At 42.0% G+C, this 23,717-nt stretch overlaps 1 protein-coding gene across 3 annotated transcripts in view; it reads right to left on the bottom strand.

Moving 5' to 3' along the window:
- Positions 1-20,508, bottom strand: part of NUMB (NUMB endocytic adaptor protein) — a 194,182-nt gene extending 173,674 nt beyond the window's left edge. The window contains exon 1 of one of the 3 annotated variants that reach the window (XM_021679777.1): positions 20,327-20,508. The gene's annotated coding sequence lies outside the window, so the exon portion shown is untranslated. Of the gene's footprint in view, positions 1-12,795; positions 12,864-20,326 lie in introns of those variants that run through there. The other 2 variants (XM_044918347.1, XM_021679778.2) reach the window with 2 other exon arrangements.
- Positions 20,509-23,717: the final 3,209 nt, after the last annotated feature.

Below are 23,717 nucleotides of genomic sequence, written 5' to 3'. Positions count from 1 at the left end.
GGCAGGACGCCTGCTTCTCCCTCTCCCACTCCCCCTGCTTGTGTTCCCTCTCTCCCTGTGCCTCTGTCAAATAAATAAATAAAATCTAAAAAAATAATAATAATAAATAAAAAATCTTAAAAAAAAGAGAGAGGCAAATAAATCTCTGGGTTTTATTAAGCAATACTACTTTTATTAAGTGAAACTCTTAAATGTATGTATACATATTTTTTTTTCTTATGCATTCTTGGTGCATGTGCCTCCTAAGTGTTCCCTCCAGAAATTATCCATGTATATATAAAAAAGAAAACTCGGTTAAAATGGCTACTTCGATGGAAACGGTGTCTTAGGGAGATACAAGTTGGACTTGAGGTAAATTGAATACTTAAATTGTGGTCTAGGGATGGTTTAAATGGCACCGTATTTAAAAGGGCATACAACTGCTGTAACTTTCTATTTCCTTAACAAAAAAAATAAATATACAAAACAAAATTAATCTCAAAAATATGTTACGGGCGCCTGGGTGGCTTAGTCCTTAAGTGTCTGCCTTCGTCTCAGGTCATGATCCCAGGGTCCTGGGATCCAGCCCCGCATTGGGATCCAGCCCCACAATGGGCTCCCTGCTCATCGGGAAGCCTGCTTCTCCCTCTCCCACTCCCCCTGCTTATGTTCCCTCTCTGGCTGTCTCTCTCTCTGTCAAATAAATTTTTTAAAAATCTTTAAAAAAAATTTTTTTTTAAATATGTTAAGCACAAAAAACCAGATAAAAAGAGTATATATCCCATTTATATGAAATTCAGTAACAGACAAAATCAGAAAGCAGTTGCTGGGAGGGAGGGCAAAACAAAATTGAAAGGGACATTAATGTTCAGCAGGGAGTCTGCTTCTCTCTCTCTCTCTCCCCCTCCCTCTGACTCTCCCTACTGCTCCTTCTCTAAAATAAATGAAATCTGAAAAAAAAAAGGGGGACATTAAACTTTTTGCTGATCATTTATGTAAATTAAGTCACAGCTTTGAATATTATCCATCCCTAAATTCCACATAAAAATTAGAGACCACTCAAAAAGAAGAAAAAAAAAGAAGAGGAACATAACTTCACTTAAAGAAAATACTTAAAGGTTAATGATAATATTTAAAATGTTCCACCAGTGATAAAATACAAATTTCAGAAACCAATTACTATTTTCTCCCTATCAAATTAGCAAATATTTTTAAATGATAACACTGCTGGCAAGGGTATATATCTCAAGCTCATACATTGCTAATGGGAATGTAAATTTGTACAGCCTTTCTAGAAAGCAATCATGCAATGTTTTGCTCTCTTGAGAACCCTCAGAAATGTATACCTTGACTTGATAATTCCACTTATAGGAATCTATCTTAACAATATAGAAATGTGGACAAAGATCTGTGTTTAGCAATTATTCAATGAAGCTTTGTTTATAATAATTAGAAATAATCTGAATGTAAAAACTATGAAAATCCATTGTATAAATGATATTTCCTTTAATGGAATGTTCCTCAGCTGTTTTAAACTGTTTTCAAATAATTATAATGATATTAAAATGCATGTTAAAAAAAAGCAGGTTCCAGGGGTGCCTGGGTGGTTCAGTCAGTTAAGTGACCAACTCTTGGTCTCAGTTTAGGTCTTGGTCTCAGGGTCGTGGGTTCAAGCTCTGCATTGGACTCCATGCCCAGTGTGAAGCCTTAAAAAAAAAAAAAAAAAAGGGGGCGCCTGGGTGGCTCAGTCGTTAAGCGTCTGCCTTCGGCTCAGGTCACAATCCCAGGGTCCTGGGATCGAGTCCCACATCGGGCTCCCTCCTCGGCGGGAAGCCTGCTCTCCCTCTCCCACTCCCGCTGCTTGTGTTCCTGCTCTCGCTATCTCTGTCTCTGTCAAATAAATAAATAAAATCTTTAAAAAAAAAAAAAAAGCAGGTTCCAAAATTATGTGTTCAATAAAAATCTGCATGAGGAAAAATGGATAATAAATGTTAATGTCATTAAAAAAATAATGAAGGGTCAAAGCACCTGGGTGGCTCAGTGGGTTGAGCACCCAGATCTTGATTTTGGCTCTGGTCATAATCTGGATGGTGGGATCAAGCCCTGCCTTGAGCCCCTCATCAGGCTGCAACCTCAGAGTGGAGTCTACCTGAGATTCTCTCTCTCTCTCGGCCCTTCCCCCGACTCGCATGCATGCATGAATGCACAGGAGCGCGTGCATACGTGCACACATGCACACATATACACACACACACACTCTCAAAATAAGTAAATAAAATCTTTAAAAAAATAATGAAGGGTCAATATCATAGAAACTATGATTATATTTCAGTGTCTGGGCTTTCTTGTAAAAGCACAAGTGATATCCCACACTAACTAGGTCTACTAGAGGGGGGAAAAAAGACCAAAAGAGTAAGAACATTCTTTGAAGGAACACACCATTAGTATTATTTCAGATACGAAGAGCCAACTTATCAAATGAAGTCAAAGTACTTCAAGGTATGTTAACAAATCTGTAAGCAAAAGTTACAGAATTCAAAACAATGCAAATATATACCAATCATGTTTAATTTGAACTAGAGAAAATAATTAGGTGATTTAGTTATTTTCCACAAGACTAAACTCAGCTCTTTTACAGCAATGAAAAGGGGAGAGGCACAGCAAGAAGTCAAGCCAGCAACCTGATTTCCCAGGAAATTAGTTCTTACTTGGCAAAGTACTGCCCTCATAGTCTAAAAAAGCAGAACTGTACAAAGAGAAATGAGACATACAAAACTCAAATACCATGTAAAAGATGTATACTTTTCCCTTTGCTCTTAAGATCTCCAAAAAGAAAAAATATTGCATATTAAAACATAGGTAAGGGGCACCTGGGTGGCTCAGTCATTAAGCATCTGCCTTCAGCTCGGGTCATGATCCCAGGGTCCTGGGATCGAGCCCCGCATCGGGCTCCCTGCTCCGCAGGAAGCCTGCTTCTCCTTCTCCCACTCCCCCTGCTTGTGTTCCCTCTCTCACTGTGTCTCTGTCAAATACATAAATAAAATCTTAAAAAAAAAAAAATAGGTAAAAGGAGCTCAATTTAGAGTTAAATGCTCTTTAAAAAAAAAAATTTACTTGAGAGAGAGAAGGGGGAGGGGCGGGGGGAGAGGGAGAATCTCCAGCAGACTCCCCACTGAGCTCAGAGCCCCCACGCAGGGCTGGATCTCACAATCCATGAGATCAGGACCTGAGCGCAAGTCATTGGTCACTTAACCAACTAAGCCACCCAGAAGCCCCAAGTTAAATGTTCTTTAAACAAAGAATCAGTTTATCTTAAAATGCTAAGTAAATCACACAAACGTAAAAGAATTATATTTTTATTATATTTTAAATGAAAAGGAAAATACCATGCCATTTCTCACCTTCAACTAAGATTACATGGAAAACTATGATATTAATTAATTCTTGATTTTGAATTTACCAAGGTTAATTAAAATCCTTGTAATTTTTCCTCTATAATGTTTTTAATCATCACTATAGAACATCTCCTTGAATTTCCAATTTAAATAATAAGGCCTTAGTATTTGATTTTCCCTCAAAAAAAGGCTATGTGTTTAATTCAAAAGAAGTGTCTTCTTCAGGTAAAAAGGTACTAGGGTAGGTGAGTTAAAGAGGGGAGGGGCACCAGGGTGGCTCAGTCAGTTAAGCCTCTGACTCTTGGTTTCAGTTCAAGTCCCAATCTCAGGGTACTGGGATCAAGCCCCGTGTGTGTCATCCCAGCCCAGCAGGGAGTAAGCTAGAGATAGAGATAATCTCTCTCCCCCTCTGTCCCTCCCCCTGCTCATGTGGATGTGCATGCTCGCACACCTGCTTCTCTCTCTCTTAAATAAATCTTGGGATGCCTGGATGACTCAGTTGGTTAAGCTTCTTTCTGCCTTCAGCTCAGGTCATGATCTCAGAGTCCTGGGATCGAGACCCAGATGGGGTTCCTTGCTCAGCGGAGAGCCTGCTCCTCCCTGTGCCCGCTCTGCCTGTAACATAGCTCTCCCTGCTTGTGTGCGCGTGCGCTCTCTCTCACAAATAAAATATTTTTAAAAATAAAATAAATAAATAAATTTTAAAAATAAATAAATTAATAAAATAAATCTTAAGAGAAAACAAAAAAAATAAAATAAAGAGAGAGGTAGGGAGAGAGTAGGGGGGAAGGAGGGGAAAAAAGAAGGGGTATAACAGAAACAATTTTTCCCTTAAGTAAGATGTTTAAAAATCTGACCCTGATTTTTTTTTTTTAAAGATTTTATTTATTTGACAGAGAGAGCACAAGCAGAGAGAGAGGGAGAAGCAGGCTCCCCAATGAGCAGGGAGCCCGATGTGGGACTCGATCCCAGGACCCTGGGATCATGACCTGAGCCGAAGGCAGATGCTTAACGACTGAGCCACCCAGGCGTCCCCCCTGATTTTCATTTAAGGTCCAACACTGAAGCTTCTGTAGAACTATGGACACAAGGCTGCACCATAAGCAGAAAAATGACACCTGAACTTCACTTAATGTTCAAGTATGAAATAATACAAGGATGAAATTATACAATCATACATTTAAATCAGTGGATTCATTTATAACCCATTGTTGCAACTCTAAAATGCTTCCCTTGGCACCATGATCTCAACTGCCACACCAGACCAAAAGGCCAACAAACTGCTACTTGGAAGAATTAGTAACAAAGCAGAATATTTTATTAAACTTTTTTAAGTGCCTGGCTGGCTGGCTGGCAGAGTTGGAAGCGCATGTGACTCTTGATCTTGGGGTCATGAGTTAGAGCCCCATGTTGGGTGTAGAGATCACAAAAAAAAATAAATAAATTTTCAAAGAAAGGAAGGAAGGAAGGAAGGAAGGGAGAGGAAGGAATGGAAGAAAGAAAATATTTGCAAATCCAGTATCAATAAGAGACTTGTGTCCAGAATGTATGTGTGTGTGTGTGTATATATAATATATTTAAGATTTTATTTATTTACGTGAGAGAGAGAGGGAGAGAGCACAAGCAGGCGGAGCAGAGGCAGAGGGAGAAGCAGACTCCCCCCTGAGCAGAGAGCCCGAAGCAGGGCTCAATCCCAGGACCCTGGGATCATGACCTGAGCCAAAGGCAGCCACTTCACTGCCTGAGCCACCCAGGCGCCCCTAGAATGTATATTTTTTTACCACTCAAACTCAATAATAAAAAGCAAATAACCCCATTTCTTTAAATGGGAAAGGGATCCAAAAAAACATTTCTCCAAAGAAGATAAACAAATAGCTGATAAACCCATGAAAAATTCTCATCATTAGCCAGCAGGAAAATTCAAAACAATACCACAACGAGTTGCCCCTTCACATCTACTAGGATAGCTATAATAAAAAACCAAGAGTGATAATAAGTGTTGGTGAGGATGTGGAGAAACTGGAATGCTCATACCCACTCTTGGTGGGAATACAAAATGGTATATATAGCTGCTCTGGAAAACTGAGTTACCATATAAACCAGCAATTCTACTACTACTAGATATATACCAAAGAAATGAAGGGGCATCTGGATGGCTTAGTCAGTTGGGCCACTGACCCTTGGATTCCACCCGGGGTTATGATCTCATGGGTCATGGGATGGAGCCCCGGTCAGGCTCTGCACTCAGTGGGGAGTCTGCTTAGGGTTCTCACCCTCTGCCCCTCCATGTGTGTGAGCTCGCTTGCTCTCTCAAATGAATAAATCTTAAAAAAAAAAAAAAATGAAACCATGTGTCCATACAAAAACTTGTACGGGAATGTTCATAGCAGCTTTGTTTGAATACCCAAAAACTGGAAACAATCCAATGTCTATCAACAGATTTTTTTTTAATTGTGATATGACTATATATTGGAGTACTACTCAGCAATAAAAAGGAATAAATTCCTGATGCACAAAATAACATGGATAAATCTCAAATAAATTAGGTAGAGTGAAAGAAGCCAGACCTCCCTATCAAAAACAGTACATACTACAATTCTTTATGTAAAATTCTAGAAAATGCAAAATAATCTATAATGACAGATAAGTGGTTATCTCTGTGGGTGGAAAGGGAGAGACAGATTACAAACAGGTACAAGGAAATTCTTAGAATGGTTAAGTATGTTCCTTATCTTGATTGTGGTGGATAAATAGGTAAAAACTCATCAAACTATACACTTAAAACATCTGCAATTTCCCTGTATGTCAATTATACCTGAATAAAGCCGTCCCAAAAAAGAAAAAAAACACATACACCATGTTGGGGGGAACAGAAGTATACTAGGGTTTCTGAAATGGCACATTTGGGTAAGGAAAGGGTAGAAAAAGTAGGCTGAGAGCTTCTAAGAATGAACCTTTTTAAAAGTCAATATAGGGGCGCCTGGGTGGCTCAGTTGGTTGGGCGACTGCCTTCGGCTCAGGTCATGATCCTGGAGTCCCTGGATCGAGTCCCGCATCGGGCTCCCTGCTCGGCAGGGAGTCTGCTTCTCCCTCTGACCCTCCTCCCTCTCATGCTCTCTGTATCTCATTCTCTCTGTCTCAAATAAATAAATAAAATCTTTAAAAATAAATAAATAAATAAAAGTCAATATAGTAACTAATCCCTATATGATAACAGCTGAATATTCAACATCCACTGACAGAGCAAAGAGTCAAAACAACCAAAGCTACTATGAATTCAGTCTAACCTTCAAAATAAAAAATTTAATTCATCTCAAAATGTATATAATATAGATAATATATGTAATATATACATATGTATATATGTATGAAAGTATTAAGTTCTTTTTTTTTAGTAAGTTCTAAGTATATACATGTTTTAAGTATAATTACATTTTTAGAACTTATACTTTTGTCTATAGATAATATTTGATGAGCAAATGAATTAACTGTACAAAACATCCACCCCCAATTCAAAGAGTTGCAGGTAGCGGATTGAGAACTGCTGATAGGGATATTCAATGCCAAGGAGATTCAATACTTAAATATTAGCTTAAAAAAAATAGAAGTCAGGTCTAATGAAAAATTTATCTAACAGGTTCCATAGCTATACTTCATAACCCAAAAGAATTTAGGTTATTAGTTATAAAATTGCTAATCTGAGGGTAAATAATTAAGAATTTACTGTGACTTAAAGGCAAAAAATATAACTGAATTAAAGAAAGATTCAAGTTATTCAACAGATAGGACTAAAAATAAGACAACAGAGTCAAGAAGAATTCAAGTTTGAAGTTTAACTTTCATTAAGTTATTTAATATTATATTTCTCTGTGTTGCTGGCTTCTCTGACTTTGCCTTTATTCAGGAGCCAAGCAGTGTTCTACAGCTTTCAATCCTTCTTCCTCCCTGAATAACTGGAAAAAAATCTGATAATCATTTTCCTAATTAACTATATGTACCTTAATATAAGTAAGTTACCACAACTAAGATTTTGCTATCTAATCAGAGAACTCAGGACTTTGACCCTGATTAGAAGAATATAAGGAATCAGCAAGCAAGTGAGGTGAAACAGAAATTTGGTGGTGACAGAAGTTCGGGAAGTCACTGAACACTAATTATTAATACATCAGCTCCTTGGTAACCCATTTAGATGACGGGGGGTCTCTTCCCACTGCTTAAACTCAGACTCCACTGGGAAGGACAAGTGGTATGGTTTGGCCTAGTTACAACTGCTATGGACCTATTACCAAGAGCTGCAGAAGCAGAGACAAGTGTCCAGCCTTCTAATTTCACATGGTCCTGCCCAGGCTCCCATCCTCTAGGACTAGCAATTCTCAGTCTATTCACTTGCATTCTGACCTGCTTTCCCGAGTGGAAGATAACAAAGGAAGAGTTATGGCAAGCAGTGGAAACTGCACAGAACAAAAAAATATGTCCATGGGAGAATGCTGCAAATAGGATCATCCTCCTTTACATATGTCACTCTAGGAAAACTGCCAAGAGTGGCTCACTACTCTAGACATACTTCCTACAGATCCTCCAGACTCCTCAAACATATGTCAGTATTCTCCTCATTCTCCCTTAGTTTCAACCCTCCTTTTGCCCCAAGATTTCCAAGTGTGTATATTTTACAATCTCAAAAGTATATAGCAGTATCATAAGGACATCCTACTTATCAGAACCTGTGTCTCACATCTGAACAAACATCCTAAGGCTTTATATAATATTTCTAACTTTAATAATGAAATTTCCAATAGGTTATATTACTGAAACAAATTTTCTTGGCAAATAAAAGGATTTGTTTTAATGCCAAGATAAAAAAATAAGATAGCAAAATTCTTTTTTAATATTTAAGGAGTACAATTGTTTCCTTTCTCCTTAGCCCTATCAAGGAAACATGTATCAGAGTTCAGAAATTGGGAGAATTCAAGAGCCATTCAGTGGAAATCAAAATCTATCAAACACAATAGATGTTTTGGCAAGCCCAAAATAAAATGCTGGTTTTCAAGTACTCTGTTAAATAAACAACTTTTTTTTTAAGGTGATAAGTTTACCAAGGGACCTTTTCTAATAAAAGTACTTCTCTCGGCGAACTTAAAACCAGACATAGGTTTCTGTACCATTAGAGAACAAGATTTTCAGGCACGAACATTTCCATTAGGATTTACTGTATAAAGGCTAGAAGCAGAGAGAGCAGATCAGAAGCTATTTATAAAAGAGGATAAAACGCTACTGAAATAGAAAATAAACTTAATTAACCAGTGTTAACTGAACTTCTACTTTTTTAAATCACTTACTTGAATTTTCTTTGATACATGAAACTAAGTCTCACTAAACTGTACAGTCAGGAACATACAGTTTCTTTGGGATTTAAAAACCACCATTTATTCAACTACAGATTAACAAATCTCACTGTAAAGTGTTGAGCAATCAGAGCTATTCATAGATACCTGTGATTAAATTATGAGTGAATAATAAGTCAAATGAATAAAGTCCATTTATTAAAAAGCAAGTAATCAAACCAATGTTCACAATTACAAAGAATGAACTTTCATATTTTCCCACACTCAATTATTAAGATTTTACATTCTTCCATCAGTTAGTAAAAAATGAATTATCTCTACAAATGTGACCACCAACTGCACAGCGACTTACAGAACAACCATTTTGGTGGTAGGAACACTCCATCTAACGCAATGCAAGGAATTCAAAAGCTTTCATCCTTGGAACCTTTATCATAAAAATCAGTAAATTTATTCTGTGAAAAAACTGCTTATGTTTTTCAATTCAAGTATGTAATGATTATATGTTTTGTAGTCTTCCAAACAAAAATAAAATTTTAATGAAATATAAAAATCTGAGAAAAATTATTTTTGAGAGACAAGAAATTATGTAAAAATCCTAACGTGGGGCACCTGGGTGGCTCAGGAGGTTAAGCGTCTGCCAGCCCCAGTTGAGGGTCCTGCGATCCAGCCCCGATTCAGGCTCCCTGCTCAGCCGGAGTCTGCTTCTCCCTCTCCCTTTGCCCCTGTTCATGTGCTCTCTCTCCCTCACTCTCTCACTCAAATAAATAAAATTTACAAAAAATCTTAATGCAAAGCTACACCAAGAGTTTCTTCACAACTTCATAAAATATTAATGAAAGGATTACATAAATCCCCTGGATTAAAGATTTTAAGGAGAATTGCAAGAATCTGTTTTCGATACTGCTTTCTCTGTTCTTATATCCACAAAAACTAATCTAAATCAACTCCTCCTAAATATAAACCATCTAGGTTCTTATAGCAGAAAAATCAAACCAAGAACAGCACAGAAAAAATAAATATTCTTAATATAGCTTTAAAAAGGTACTATAGATTACATTTAAATCACTCAAACAAGTTAAATTTACAATATATGCTACATCCAGTTCATTCTCAAGGGAGAAAAACATCAAAACAAAAGCTCCTGCTTAATATTTACCTTGTACTTAAGCCTCTATCCCAGATGCATTTTACCCTGGATTATTATCACTTTCTTCGCTCTTCAAAAACCTAAAAATCTAAAATACACAAGTATATCTGATTCCCTTAAAAATGCTTTTATATGCTTTGTATTAGTGTAAGGCCACGAGAAGCTTTAAATAACTTTTACTCTCTTTTAAAAAGGAAACACTCCTTTGCTTTTCTCCTTTGAAATGTATCTTATTTGGTTTATGCTTATTTTCTATATATGAACTGTTCTCAAACCAGTTCATTTCAGCGTTAGTTATTTACTGCCAATATGTCTATGTATACTTAGGTTTTTTACAGACAGTGCTTTACAGTATGGTGGTATAAAGAGAAAGGGTAAACAAGAGGGCACAAGTGAAACAAAGGTGTACCACATCTGAGAAACACCACTCAATTTCATTCCTCTGCCTCAAATTTCCTAAGTCCTTATACCAAAGATTTTCAATATCTAAAAAGAGGCACAATACAATATGTGATAAGGCAAACCTAAGAGAAACCAAATCAGAAGTTGAAGAGATGTAATAGAATGTATCACCACCAGAGAAAATTACCAGAAAAAGAAAAATAAAGATATAAATAATAAACCCAGTCTAGAAACCCTCTACTGAAGGGTTACTTTTGCTGCACTGCATGGCTCAAAACAGTTTTTGAGTTTCTTTTGACTGTAAGAAATACATTTTACATTGTGACCTAGTACACACACATGAGAAAACTTTCCCAAACAATACTTTCCTTACCAAGTGCAATTCTGTTCTATTTCCTTTTCAATGCTGACGGTAACCCACTAAATTGATTTTATAAATTACTAATAAATCATGATCCACAGTTTGAAAAACACAGGCTTCACAGAGGTATCCCTTATATTTGGATCATTTTTGCAATCTGCCTCTACTTGTCTCTAGCAGGATAGACAGATATTTTAAGGTTGCTACATTATTATTGTTTTCATGGAAGCAAGTGGTTTTTAAAGTGTGATCCTCTGGGGCGCCTGGGTGGCTCAGTTGGTTAAGCGACTGCCTTCGGCTCAGGTCATGATCCCAGGGTCCTGGGATCGAGTCCCACATCGGGCTCCCGGCTCAGCGGGGAGCCTGCTTCTCCCTCTGACCCTCTCCTCTCTCATGCTGTTTCTCTCTCGCTCGCTCTCTAATAAATAAATAAATAAATAAAATCTTTAAAGTGTGATCCTCTGACCAACATAAGCATCACCTGAGATAAATGCTAATTCTCAGGACCCACTCCAAACTTACTGAATTAGAAACTCTGGAGGGGGCCAGCAGTCTGTATTTTACCAAGCCCAAAATGATTCTGGTGCAAGCTAAAGTTTGAGAACCACAGCACAAAAAAACCCCCGGTCTTTTTCCTCTATTTAACAATCCAGTCAGTAAGTACCCAGGGCTTACTCCGTGGCAGTCACTATTCTAAAAGTTCTACAAATATTAACTCCTGTGAAAAAACAGCCCTATGAAATACAGAGCATTATTATTCCTATTATACAGACGAGGAAACTTGCATAGAGAGGTTAAATTGTCCAAGCTAAGTGGTGGAACTAGAATTCAAATTTTTTTCTGATTTGGCCAGGGTATGTCCATCCTTTCATGACTCCCCTCTTTCTGATCAAGTCCTCCGACCTACTCCCTTAGTTTCAGCTAGTCCTCCCCTTTCCCTTTCAAATTCACCATCCTGTCAATGTCCTCATTTTCTAACACCATCGGTGTCATCCTAAAACAATTTTTTTTTCTAAAGCATTGGAATGCAAGTCACTTATAGTATTATGAAGCCGAAGTTTCTTCTATTTCTGAAGTCCTTAAAATCTACTAATGGCCACTGTTAATTTCTCCTATCTACTGTTCTGGCCCGTTTCCACAAGACCACCACTCTCTTCCTGAGCAACTTTCTCGCTCCCTCCTACTACGCCCTATGAACTACGCGCTTCCTACAAGGAAATTATTTCTCCCCGCCCACCCCTGTGTCATTTTGTTTGACTCCTCTCCAACTGAGACAACTTCTACTCCCCAGTAGACCCCTCACCCTAGTCTCAAATCCGAGCTACTCCTCGAGGATCCCCGGCCCCCTCGGATCCTCAGACCCAGAAGCTCCCAGTCTAGTCTTGGGTATCCCATCCCAGACCAGCAGTGGGGGCAGGGCGCTCCGTTCCACCCCAGCTGTTCAAGGTCTCCACAGGTCCCACCCTCCTAAAACCCGCGGCTCCCACTCCCCCGGAGCCCTCCACCCTCGGACAGCCGCCTTTTTCAAGAGGGTCCCCAGCCACCCCCCCACCCCCCCTTTCCTCGACGTCCTCGCTTGGACCCAGGCCGCTCACTGTCACCCCGAACCCCGAGAGCCCTCGGTCTCCCTTCTCCCTCGGACCCCGGCCACTCCCAGTTTCCCGGACCCCCAGCTCTCCCCACTCGGGCCGCTCCTGGGATTCCCGGGGTCCTCTGCTCCCTCGCACCCAAGCTGCCCTGGGTGTGTATTCCCGAGTCACCCAGTCCTCGAACCAGGTCGTTGCCAGTCACCCCGGGTCAACCCCCTCCGGGACCCCGTCCGCTTCCGTCTCCCGAGGGATCTTACCCCTCACACACCGGCCGCCGCTCAGTGCCCCAGACCCAAGCAGTGGGACGTCCCAAGGGACCTCCCTGTCAGAACCGCTCGGGTCCGGCCCCAACCTATCTTGCCAACGCGAACTCCGCCGCCGGGAATCGGGCCATTCTCCCACCAGCCCAGTCAGCGCGAACTCGCTGCAGCCGCCGCCGCCGCCGCCACCCTGGCCCCGGCCAGACCCGGCCCACAGTCCAGGCCCCCTTCCTCTGGCCTCCGCCCCCGGAGCGCCCAGCTGGAGTTTCTGCCCCGCGACGGCCCCCAGACCTCAGGCCCGCGTTACCGGCACTCACCTGCCGCTGCCCCCAACCAACTCCAGCGCCACTGCCTCTACCTCAGCCGCCAGTAGCCACCAAGCGCCACCGCCTCCCCCATGACAACAGGCCCACCCCATTTCATACTTTCTACCTCTCCATTGGATAGTGGGGCGGCGGCTTTCTGCTCTGACTGGCTGAGTTTAGCCGTCCGTCATAGCTTCCTCACCGCCCCTTTTCCTGGACCCGGTATTAGCCCGCGTCCGGACCCGGAGCGCCCAGAACCAAGCTTTAGTTGTCATTGGTTGATGGTTGGGCAGTTCGAAGTTATGATAGGCTGCTAAAAGTGTCTGTTAAGTCAACTGGCAAGGGATGTGATGGCCATGGTTGGTTCAAGCTTGGACACAGTTTGGTTGCGCAGTAGCAAGCAAGGAAGGGGCAGACGCTCACAACCGAGGTTCCCGGGGAAGGGTTAACTCTTTGTTGTAGAGTTCACTCTGTATTCCCATCCCCTTCGCCAGTTCCCTGCCTATAAGGAGTTTATCACTGCTAGTTTATAGAGTAGTACTTACAAAATACCAACATCAGAGATTGTGTTTAAGGAGTGTTTTCCAACTCCTTGGGAGAAAAGCACTTTTACAGATAAAAATTTCTTCTTGAAGTCCCAAATGCTCCCAATTTCCTTGAAGTTCTTTCCAGAAGTCTCCACTCTAAAGGGCAAAGCACAGGTGCTTATTTAGCAGAAATCAGTCACTTCTGTTGCAATTATAACGTCGTTAATAAACTGAAGTGGCATGTTGAGCGTTCTCTAGCTTCCAGACTCACCCCTAGCTGGGGGCTGTCAAGTGACCAAGCAGCCATCAGCAAGTTTGGACTAAACGGGCCATATTTACCCTTGCGATACTCTGGAATTGAGAATTTGGTTCCCCCCACCTTCTCCCAAATTGATTTTTATGTTCAGCAGTTCTTAAATAGCCCTACTAGATGTGTGTCAGATACTTGAAAAGCTTGTCTTTTTTTCCCAACCTCTCCTCTTCCTAGCAGTCTAAATTAGGATGATGGAATGAATTGCAGCCCTTTTCTTACATTGGCACAATGCACAAGAATAAATGATTGCATTTTTTATTCATTTGGTTACAAGTCACAGTACGCATTTTTGAGAAATCTGGTGTTGCTATAAAAACTCTTGTGCTCCTAGAAATATATCCATCATTAGATTTTGCTTTTCTTTCTCATTTCCACCCACTTTCCCTGCTCCTAAATAACAAAATGCTGGCCTGGTTACTCTTTAAATTTCTAAGTCAGATTTAAATGTACCTTCCTCACAACTCTACCTATAAACAAACCCATGGACCATGAAACATACCTAGGGATGGATTGGGACAGGTCAAAGAGGTACCCCCTTACAAGAATTACCTTATGGTTGGAACTTCCTGTGGGACTGAGAATCTGGACTTTAGGAATTTTGTGCTTTGCCCCTTTCTTCTTCCTGCTAACTCTTTGTCCCATATCTCTTCTATTCACTCTTCTGTCCTTTGCAGAGCAAGCTACAGATAGTCTAAAACTGCACTCTTGGTTATCCAAGAAAAAAAAATTGTCTATTTTCTAGCTTATATTTTTAGTCAAGTTTGAATAAAACTACCTATCACCAAACTAAGCGGAAATTATTCCTCCAGTAACTATAACAATAAGGTGTCTTTTCCTAGTTATTTTCCGGAACTTTCCTCCCCCTTCCCTCATCCTCACCTTCCAATTTAGAAATAACCTCCCCTTCAATTCAATGACTCATAAAAAGCCTGTAAAAGGAAAGTGGAAAAGACAAAATAACTTCAGAGATGTCTGAATCATTCAGTTGAAGGAAAGATCAGACATTGACCAGTAAGATGGAAGCCAAGACATAAGGCAAACCTGAGCTAACATCCATAACAAATGAAGTAACATGCAAATGTGAAAATTCCCCAATGAGAATGAGGTGTCAGGATGTCCTTTACACAGCTTTTTAATATATTACCAGTTTTCTTCTCTCTAGTCTTGGCAATATGCCCTACCTACCAATTTTAGAGCAAGTTAGAAGGCAATTAATATCCTGGCAGATAGGAAACAATAACGTCATAGGAGGGCATGGGCATTATTATGGTACTTTGGGTAATAATGGCTCTTGTACACCCATAGTGACTTGGTGCCATGGAGAATATAGAATTATGCCAGTCTCACTAAGAGGACTCGCCATCAAATTCAGGAACTCAACAAAATTACTATCACAAAACTAGGAATACTGCCACAAAGGTCAGCTATTCATTCTATTCCATACACTGAAAAAAAAAAAGGTATTCATAAATGTTTTCACTCATACGTACATATTTACACTTCTACCACTACCATTCCTTGTGAAAATCAAATAAGAAATGTAAAATAAACATGTTCAACCCAGTAAGAAGAGGGAAAAAAATCTTAACGAAGGAAGGCTTTAAGGAACATTCTTTGACCCACCAGAAGGCTATTTATTGTGTTACTAAACCCATGCAGGGGGGTGCTTGGGTGGCTCAGTCAGTTAAGCATCTGCCTTTAGCTCAGGTCATGATCCCAGGGTCCTGGGATGGAGCCCGGAGGGAGCCTGCTTCTGCCTCTCCTTCTGCCTGCCACTCCCCCTGCTTGTGCTCCCTCCCTGTGTCAAAAAAATAAATAAATAAAATCTTTAAAAAATAAATAAAGTCCATGCAGTACTGGGAAGGTTATTGCTCGTACCCCCCATTTTGATTTAGCACGCACGAGGTAACCTTATGACGTAATTAATCCAGTCAGACTCTGTTATCTTTCCTGTGCTATGTCTTCACCACTCTTCAGACCCCATCTTAGAAAGCAAGAACACTGGAGTCAGGGAGTCTGCATCTTTGTATTGTGAGGCTGACCGTGGGGGTGGTGCAGATGATATCTGCTCAGAGCCACTTGAGCAAGACCAAGATAGCAGGTATATTAAAGGCAAAAATAGACTTTATAAATCCTGATTAAGTAGACAATGGAGGACTTGGAGTGATGTCCTGATGTCTGAGGAGCACGGTTTGCTCTGGGCTCCAGTGCGTGCTGACACTGCTTTCTGCTCTCTTTTCATCACATCACTTTTCAAGGGAGCAGAATCCAGGTTTCCTTTCATTGCTCTTTTATTTTATTTTATTTAAGATTTTATTTATTTGAGAGAGACAGAGACAGTGACAGAGATAGCGAGAGAGAGCACAAGCAGGGAGGAGAGAGAGAAGCAGGCTCCCCCCTGAGTAGGGAGCCCGACACGGGGCTCCATCCCAGGACCCCGGGATCATGACCTGAGCCGAAGGCAGACGCTTAACTGACTGAGCCACCCAGGCGCCCCTCATTGCTCTTTTAGTCCAGGGGGCAATCTCACTAGGGAAAAGCTGCTTTTGGGGGTTTGTTTTTGGATTTTACACACAATTCCAAATGGATTAGAGAAACAAACAACTGGTAGAGAAGAAAAGCATTCAGATAGTAGACAAGAGCCAGAGCTGCCTGCTTCTAGTAGTTGGAAGCAAGCCAAGATATTTGATAAGAGAGAGTTCCCTGAATTAGGGATCCCTGAAGTTGGAAACCTACAGGGATGAAGGGATTAGAGAGGAGGGCTTGGGGTGGGGGTTGGGGGGGAAGGCCAGCAGAGAAGAGAGTAAGGAAAGCTAGACAGAGCCAAGAGGCCACGAACTGCTGAGCCAGCTTAGAGTCCTACCCCCATCTCCCTGCTGTGGACTTTATACCAGGTTGCACAATTACACCAACAAAGTGCAGCCTCTGTTACCGCTGAAAGGAGAAGCATGTCAGAACTTTACCCTATGGGCTCTTTGCTCTCCTGCCACCTGGAAATCCTCCCTGAGCTCAAAGCCTGCTGCTCTGGCATCAGGGCAAAGCCGACAAGATCCATGTAGCCAGCCAACAAGTATATCTTCATTTGATGTCATAAAGGTGACCACTGGCATGAAGCTCTGGATGAAGAAAGGGAAACTGTCTGGAAGAAGATGTTTTCAGCATCTCAGACTGGGGAGATTCCAACAGAGAAGTGCCAAGCTATGTCCCATGATGGAACAAAGCACTGTGGGTTCAAAGTTCAAGGCTGTCTTCCATGGATGGAAAGACACTTAAAAAAAAAAAAAAGAGTGAAAAATGGTGTTCTCTCGGGTAGAACCATTTGCTTTCCAATGCTAGGGCTCGTAAGATTTTTTTTCAAGATTTTTATTTATTTATTTGAGAGAAAGAGAGAGATGGGGGAGGGGCAGAGGGGGTGGGAGAGGGAAAGAATCTCAAGCAGACTCCACACTGAGCATGAGACTGACACAGGCCTCAATCTCACAACCCTGCGATCACGACCTGAGCTGAAACCAAGAGTCTGATGTTTAACCGACTGAGCCACCCAGGTGCCCCCAATATGCTTTTTAAATAGCACACCAGACCTCCTCATTATGTAATGCATGCATTTTCATCCTCAAGAAAAATGTGCATACCCCTTTACCCACCTTGCATTTTATAGATAAGATAGCCTGAGTGCTTGTAAAATGGATGGGCCGCAGCTCTTAGCTCTGCCATTATGCTGTTGAATGGAGCCCCTGGTTACTATCACTAGATCTATGGGTGGACCAGCCACTCTTCCGCAGCAGGGAGTGGGCTTTTGAGCACCATTTAAACTTTTGTCCATCCCTGTTCTACACACAAAGAGTTTCCTGGAAACATGGCTACACTCCAAAGATTTCAGAGAGTAGAATGCCTTCTAGAACTCCACTTTTCCAGTCACTTGGAATCACATAAGAAAGTAGATTTGAACTAAGACTCTTGAACCTAAATGTGTTCAAACCCTGGCTCTGCCATTTACTCTCTGTGTGACTTTGGGAAAGTTGATCCATGTCCCCAAGCTTTAGTTTCTTCATCTACAAAATGGGATGTGTTAGTTATCTTTTGCTGTATAACAAATTACCCCCAAACTTAGTAACTTAAAACAACATTTATTATCTCCATTTCTGTGGGTCGGAAATCCTGATGCAGCTTAACTGAGTCCTTTGGCTCTGAGTCTATCACAAGGCTGCAGCGATCTCAAGGCTCAGTTGGGATGGATTTGCTCTCAGCTCACTCACATCATTGTTGGCAGAACTCAGTAGCTCACAGGATTTAGACTAAGGCCTTAGATCCTCATGAGCTATTAATATGAGGCCTCCCTCAGTGCCTTGTCATGAGGGTCTCTCCATAAAGCATCTCAAAACATGGCAGCTTATGTCATTAGAGTAAGCAAGCGAGAGGACAAGAGGGAGGGCCATTAAGAGAGAGACTGCTCACAAGACAGAAGTCATTGTCTTTTGTAATCTAATCACAAACCGATATCCCATCACTTTTGCCACATTCTATAGAATGTTAGAAGCAAGACTTTAGGTCCTGCCCACACTCAAGGAGAGGGGATTATACAAGAATATAAATACCAAGAGGGAGAGGATTGGAGCCACTTTAGAATTAGCATACCTTAGGGGTACCTGGGTGGCTCAGTTGGTTAAGTAACTGACTCCGGATTTCAGCTCAGGTCATGATCTCAAGGTCTGATCTCAGGATTGTGAGATGGAACCCTGTTGTCGGGCTCCCACTGGGTGTGGAGCCTGCTTAGGATTTTCTCTCTCCCTCTGCCCCTCCCCAACCTCTAAAAAAAAGAATTAGCCTACCTTAGGAAATAATAATACCTCTTTGTAGGTTTCACTTAAAGATTAAATGAGAGGGGCACCTGGGTGGCTCAGCTGGTTAAGCATCTGCTTTCGGCTCTGGTCATGATCCCAGGGCCCTGGGATTGAGCCCCATATCGGGGTCCCTGCTCAGCAGGAAGTCTGCTTCTCCCTCTCCTTCTGCCCCTCCCACCTACTCGTGCGTGCAGTCTCTCTCTCTCTCTCAAATAAATAAATAAAATCTTAAAAAAAAAAAAAAGATTAAATGAGAGAATGTGTTCAGTTCAGGGCCTGGCATATATTATATAACTGGCATATATAATAACTATTATTACTATAAATGTAATAGTACATATAGTAATATAATAGTACAATAGCAATGGAATGGAATGATTTCTCTCTCTTCTAGCTATTAGAACAAAACCTTTATGAGGAATAAATGAGATAATCTACATGATTCAGGAAGTACTGAACACATAGTATGTACTCAGTAGCCATGAGTTATTATTAGCTTTATATGAGTGTGTGATATCTGGTTTCCTCTCCAAGCTACCGGATATGCTATGACTATGGTAACTTTTCCGGGATGGACTTATTTTCAAATATTTTGTCTCATTTATCTATGCGCACCCTACACTTGCCAGATCATAATGCCGGATTTGGGATTCATAAAATATGGCCAACAAAGCTAAACTCCAGCCTAATTTCCTGCCTGCCCTAAGCTAAGAAATGTATACTCAAAACCAGCAAGATGGGCTAATCATGGCGCCACCTCCTACATGCAGAAATCTGAGCCTGGCTCCATGGAAGTTCCAGAGAGCGGGGAGTGTTCCCAGAATAAGCAGGGACTTGTTTGTGTGGACTTTGTTCCTTTCAAAAAAAAAGCTGGTCACTGTGCAGTCTGCTAAGTCAGTCCGTAACTGTAGATAAGAGAAAGGGGATCCCATACAGTCTCTGTGGTTGGAGAAGGGCCCCCAAGAGGATGTTTCCACACCTGGATTGGGAGCAATAAGAACCAAGAGACTAAAAGAAGAGCAGTTTTGCAGTAAGAAAGTGAGAGGAAGAGGGGCACCTGGCTGGATCAGTTGGAAGAGCGTGCAACGCTTCATCTCAGGGTCGTGAGTTCGAACCCCACGTTGGGTACAGAGATTACTTAAATTTAAGAGAAAAATTTTTAAATAATAATAATAAAAGGAAAGTGGGAGGAAGAGAGTCCAGTTCGCAATGTGAAAGAAAGATCAGTAAGAGGTTGGAGTGAGCCAGCAGGGCTGGGTCGAAGCTGGCTTCCTTATAAGGAAGGAGGATATGGAGGCCTGGCCTGTGGCCAGAGAAAACGAGGAACTATAATCAAGGAAACCCCATTATTCTGGCTTTGAGTCACTTCACAGGTTTCACTCATGATTATATGAGAAAAATGGGGGCTCCTAAGGTATAAATAATCTTTAAACCAAAAACACTATAGAAAGACAAAGGCCCAAGTGCACTGCTCATCTGATCTCATCTTTTTAGGCCAGGGGTATCTGTCCCCAGTCTCTCTCTCTCTCTCCCCGCAATCCCCTTCTCCTCCTGCCCGATAAGTGTACACGTTCTTTCCTTCTGTCCGTGTTCCATGAGGAAGAAAAAAAACAATCATCACAAGGAAATGCCTTAGGATCCTTTAGACTGGAACTGTTTCTTGATGCAGAATCACCTTCTCAAGCAGTTACTGCTGTGGTGCCATAACGTTAGGGCTCAATAAATACTCACAGATGATGGCTGTTTACACCTCTGCCTCCAAATCACGTCCCCTGTGTAGCTGTGATTTAAACAGGCCCATGGATTTTCAGAGATACACTAGCCCTGGACCCTTCGCCCCCTGACGTGTCCCCAGACATTACCAGATTTGTGCACGGAAGGTTCAAAGCAGAAGTTGCTGGGAAAGTTCTGTGGAGTTCAAGGAGAGGTGTGTTGCAATATCAAGTTCCTCTTCCTGTGACTGTTGTCTTCTCTCCTTCTAACTCTGTGTTTCCTCTGTGTTTGAGAAAGAGGAGACTTGTAAGTTTCAAGACATTTCAGTAGCCGGAGAAAACCTCTGTCCGTTCCTCCGCAGGATGGCCGATTTTAGAAGGGAAAGAAGGGGTGGGGAGAAGAGGACTTGCCCCCAGGAAGCCTGACTACACAATGGGGATGGTGTATTTATTTACTCAGCCCTTTCCTACAGGCAGCCAGTGCAGCTGCCATTTCATTTTGCACTCAGGAAGTGTATTTAGTGGTAGGCTTGCTTTCTTTTCCTGTTAGTTTCCTGCAAGAGGACATCAGTGTCTTCTCAGGGCAGCAGCTGATAAGAAGGATGTTGTTGTTCAATGGAGACAGACAAACATATTTCCCGTCTCAGACCCGGACCCTTTCGAGGGCACAGAGAATTGGGCTTGGGTGTGGAAATTGAAGAACCTGATGGGCACGCCTATTTCCCTGGTGCCGTCTTCCTCCCTGACGTACTCTCTCTAGTGGGATACAATAATAACATCCTCCACTTGTGTTGAATTTCAGACTTTTCCAGGGTAGTGTCCCACTGTACAGAAGCAGAGTTGGGGGCACTGTATTTGGCTTAGCCTGGGAGTTACCTTGCAGACCTAATATGAGGAGGCAGCTTTGGGTTTAACATTATGTTCTGGGGAAATTACCCTAAGTTGGATTCTATGACTAGTCCCTACTCATCCTACAGATCTCACCTTCGAAGTTACTACGACAGGGGAGTGTTCTGACACCCCCTCTCCCAGCCACCATTGAGTTGGGTGCCCCTCTTATACACACTACACTTCCACATTGGATTCACACAAACCACGGGGATACTTGCTTAGTGCCCGTCCCTCTTGTAGCATGTCAGCATTGTGATACCAAGAACCACATCCATGCTGCTCATAGCTGCCTAGCACAGGGCCTGGCCCACAGTAGTTCTCTAAATATTTAGTGAATGAATGAGTCAGGAGTTGTCTCTAGGAGCAGCCTCGCCACCCTACACCATCATTTATTCTGGGGTGGTGCTCTGGGAATTATAAAAAAGGCATGTGCTAATTATCATATAATGATCACTAGTGGTTACAGTAATTAGTAGGGTAAAGCACAGTGGCAGAGCATGACTAAATAAAGCCCTCCACCAGTGGATATGGGCCCATCCCTGCACCCTGAATTTGGAATCCCACTGCCTGTCTCTGTTGGACTCCCCTAGCAGAGTTACTCCTTTTGGGGGAAATTCTGTTCAGAGTTGCCAACACTGGGGACAGGGAGAGCTCAGTTTCCTCTGAGTCAGTGAAACCATTCTGGCTTGGATATTAAATTAAAATACAGGGCCAATGGTGGCCATCAGGCTCTGAGACGGATTTCCCTTTAAGGGTCTGCACTGAGTCATCCCTCCTCCAAATTATATATAACTAACTAACTAAATAGATAGATAGATGGATGGATAGATAGATATATAAATAAATAAATAAAACCTCTAACTCCCTCAGGATGAGTGATAGAAGCAAAAGTTCTTCCCATTGAGGCCAACGTTCATGGCCTCAGCCCCCTCCCTGGGAACAAGGGGGCAATCTGAGAGAAAAAACAAACAAACAACTTTTCTTTCCCATTCCTTCCTCCCTCACAAGCTCTGGGCCTATGGCTTCCTGTTGCTGAGGGGTGGTGAGAACGGAGATAGGGAAGGAGGAAGAGTAAGCTGAGGACATGGTACTTTGATGGCCCCGAGGCTGTGGGGGGAGGTGCAAACTGGGAGGAAGGATGACAAGACATGAAGAATCCCTGTAGCTTCTTCAACACTTCTCGCATCCCAGACAACCAAGGCACAGCCCAGATGCCAGGACACCGGGGAACCAGAAATGCAGCCAGTGGGAGGTAATGACAGCAAAGAAGCAGGCAGATCTGATACACAGGCCTGTGGGAGCACCACAAACTACTTAAGACTGAGGGTAGCCCAGAGGAGAAGGCATTGAGTGTGAGACCTTGAATCGGGAGGCCCACACTATTTTCAGCTCAGTCATCAATTTATAGGAGGACCTTAAGTGAAAAATGAATGTCAAAGATGTGGCTTAATCAGCTACTTAGGGTATGGGCAGATGTTTGTGAGATGCCATGAAATCTCTAGATGAAAGAATTACCAGGAAAAGTTATTATGTTGAGTGTTCCATCATATGGAAGCCAGAGTATCTTTGAGCTCCTGTATTGGAATCAGAGGCCACAGTGTTTTCATCTTGGGTGGACTAGTCCCTAGTGATCTACTTTCTAACAACCTTAGCTGAGAACAGGGTCATTGTCGAGGTCCATAAGGAATAAAACCAGAAATCTTATCTCTGGAGTATTAGAAATTTCCAACCAAGCTCTAACACTTTTTCTGTGCAGATAGATTCTGGCCAGGCCTCACTTGCCTAGAGGAGTGTACAAGCTATGACCTGATCATGCTTCTCCCTCTCTCTATCTCTCCCAAACTCTCTTTCTCCTCTTTCTCTTTTTTACATGTACTTAGAAACGTTGACTCATCAAGGGACAGTTGGAGATTCCAAAATGATCACCCCAGTTGTGGCTCTCCATTTCCAACCACTCAGCTTTTTTGTCTTAAAGGAAGTGGTTAAATCAGACCCTTTTTCTTTTTATTTGGCAGGTATGTGACCCTGGTATTCTTCTCTATTTAATGCCTTGTACACTTTCCTATAAATACTTCCGCCCCACTCCCTTCTCTGGTTGCTTTCTGCAAACCATCCAGATTGTCATTCCAAAGGGATGTTAGTCATTGAGCAATTCAGTAAAAGTATATTCCCCTTCCTGATCTCTTCAAAGTTAGCAGGCTGTCTAGACTCATAATAAGACTTTAACCCAAATCTACAAGTACTGACTTGTGCTGAATGACCTAAGCAGTAACCACCCCAGGTCACAATCATCACAGGAGCAGGTATTATTTTTCTGCTATTGCACAAAGTGGACAAAGGTTGTCTAGCTGATGCAGAATGGATCCCTTGATAGAGCCAGAGCTGCTTGTAAACAAACAAACAAACAAACAAACAATCACAAGAATGGGCATGTGACTGGTAAAGCATGCTTAGGGGGAAAGCTGAGCCAAACCTACAATATCACAAAGAGCATGGGTAAGATCAACATGGACTCAGGGCACCTGGGTGGCTCAGTCGTTAAGCGTCTGCCTTCAGCTCGGGTCATGATCCCAGGGTCCTGGGATCGAGCCCCACATCAGGCTCCCTACTCTGCAGGAAGCCTGCTTCTCACTCTCCCACTCCCCCTGCT

This window comes from Neomonachus schauinslandi, chromosome 9 (genome assembly GCF_002201575.2).
Source record: "Neomonachus schauinslandi chromosome 9, ASM220157v2, whole genome shotgun sequence".
In the NCBI taxonomy this organism is placed as follows: Eukaryota; Metazoa; Chordata; class Mammalia; order Carnivora; family Phocidae; genus Neomonachus; species Neomonachus schauinslandi.
Note: the sequence above shows the minus strand (reverse complement) of the source record. Positions and strands in the feature narration are given on the sequence as shown.